We start from the raw sequence: 2,469 nt of genomic DNA, 5'->3' as shown, positions 1-2,469 counted from the left end.
AGTGGCAGGGAACATATGTATACCTATGGCTGATTCATGTTGATGTTTGACAGAAAATTCTGTTAATTTCTGTAAAAAATTCTGTAAAGCAATCATGCTGCTGCTCCTGCTGCTGAGTCGCTTCAGTCATGTCCGACTCTGTGTGACCCCATAGACGACAGCCCACCAGGCTCCCCCGTCCCTGGGATTCTCCAGGCAAGAACACTGGAGTGGGTTGCCATTTCCTTCTCCAATGCATGAAAGTGAAAAGTGAAAGCGAAGCTGCTCAGTCGTGTCCGACTCACAGCAACCCCAGGGACTGCAACCTACGAGGCTCCTCTGTCCATGGGATTTTCCATGCAAGAGTAATCATACTTAAATTATAAAAAAAATACAAACATTCAGTTTTAAGATAAACATAAAAGAAGTAATGTACATGAGGGCCACACTTAACACTGAAAGTTAAGGATTATCATAAGAAAAATGTTACAGTGTGAGATAAATGCTATAAAGTTCTATAGTAATCAGTTTGCAATACATATAAATCATCATTGTACTGCATATTTAAACATATGGTGCTGTATGTCAATGATCTCATAAAATGAAGAAGTATTTATTTAAAAGAAAGAATAAAAATGCAAAAACATGACTGAAAGAGAACTAATAGCTGTTTTCCTTTAGAAGTCTTTATTAAATCATAAATGTACAACAACTTCTTAATACAACAAACATTTCAGTTTTTTAAATGTCTTATTATACCATGATCCTAGAAAACAGTTTTTCAAAACTTAGTGAGAAAAATCTTGAAAACAGGTTAACATGTCACTGGACACATTCATTCTTTCCTCCATAGTATAGTAAACCAATCCATTCACAAATGACTCTGCATCTGTTCTGGTGTCTTCTGCTACATCACTGCCACAGTCATGGCATGACTGAGATGAGTTTCCTTAAAGTCATTAATTATTTGGATAACCTAAAGTTGCCCTGTTATCTCTGGGCTCTTATCCTCTCTTTATATAGTCAAGTCCATGTAAAACAGGAAGCTAAAGATCCTCTTGTCAATCCATATCCAAGTTGTCCACCACCATAAGCTCCTTTTCCTCCTTCATAACCAGGGCTAACTCCCAAATTGCCACTTCCTGGTCATTCTCCACACCTATTATAACCATGACCAAGTCCACTGACCGCTTCTCAATCCATCAGATCGTCCTCCAAAGCTACTTCCTCGTCTTGACCCTGGTCCAACATTTCCATCATCACCAGGAGAATCTCCAAAACCAGCGTTGTCTCCCCTTCTACTTCTAGAATGCTGGACTTGTTGCATTTTAGGTCGAGAAAAGGCCTTTCTTACTTCTGCCTGATGGCCATTGATGATATGGTTTTTCTGCAACACAATCTTATCCACGGGATCATGGTCATCAAAAGTCACAAATCCAAAGCCTCTTTTTCTTCCAGACTCTCTATCAGTAATTATCTCAATGGCATCGATTTTTCCATATTTCTCAAAGTAATATCTAAGATGATGTTCCTCGGTATCTTCAATTCCACCAACAAACAGCTTCTTCACAGTTAGGAAAACCCCTCGCTGTCCAGATTCCTCTCTTGGGACAGCACGTTTGGGGGCAATTGTTTTCCCATCAATAGAGTGAGGTCTGGCAGCCATGGCAGCATCCACTTCAGCCATGGATGAAAAGGTGACAAAACCAAACCCTCTTGATCTTTTGCTTGCATGGTCCCTTATGATCTCACAGCTTATAAGCTTTCCCCACTGCTTGTAGTAGTTCCTCAGACTTTCTTCTGTGGTTTCAGAGCTCAAGCCACCAATAAAGAGTTTACGGAATTGTTCTTGTTCCTTCTTTTTCCTCCAAGATCTAACAGTTTGGAAACCTTGCTCAATCTCGGACTCCATCACTTCAGCCATTTTCCTGGTGAGGGAAGGTGAGGGAGATGAGGGAGATGAGGGAGATCTCTGGGAAAGCTCAGCAACCTGACTGTTCACAATGCTGAGGTAACAAGAAACTAGAACCTAACTCACCCCGGATCTGAGGGGGAGAACATCCACTGCTCCTGGAACAACCACCTTCTAAGAACACCTTCTCAATGACCTGGTGCCACCCTTTGAAATTCTTGAGCACCTTTCAATTTTCCTGCAAAACCTCATTTACATGAGTGACTCTTCCTGATTCAGGAATCCAAATTAATATTACATTTTCTGTTATTTTTTCCTATTTTAGATTGTACATATATTAGTATCTTTTATTTCATAGTTTTTCTCACTAAATTGGATATCTAATGAAGACAATATTGATCTAGTCTTTAATGTTTAACACTGACATATAGCAACATAAATATGTTTAGTTCTTAGGAAATGCTCAGAATTTTGAGAGAAAACTATTCACACCAAAAAAGAAATTTTTTTTCTACATTTTTCAAATAAAATCACAATAGTTAAGCCCTGATAATCTCTTGTGGTGGACTGCAATCATT

At 39.1% G+C, this 2,469-nt stretch overlaps 1 pseudogene; it reads right to left on the bottom strand.

Annotated features, from left to right (window-relative positions):
- Positions 1 to 1,002: 1,002 nt before the first annotated feature.
- Positions 1,003 to 1,903, bottom strand: LOC510631 (heterogeneous nuclear ribonucleoproteins A2/B1-like; annotated as a pseudogene).
- Positions 1,904 to 2,469: the final 566 nt, after the last annotated feature.

This window comes from Bos taurus, chromosome 7 (assembly GCF_002263795.3).
Source record: "Bos taurus isolate L1 Dominette 01449 registration number 42190680 breed Hereford chromosome 7, ARS-UCD2.0, whole genome shotgun sequence".
NCBI classification, from domain to species: Eukaryota; Metazoa; Chordata; class Mammalia; order Artiodactyla; family Bovidae; genus Bos; species Bos taurus.
This window is presented reverse-complemented; position numbering and strand designations above follow the sequence as displayed.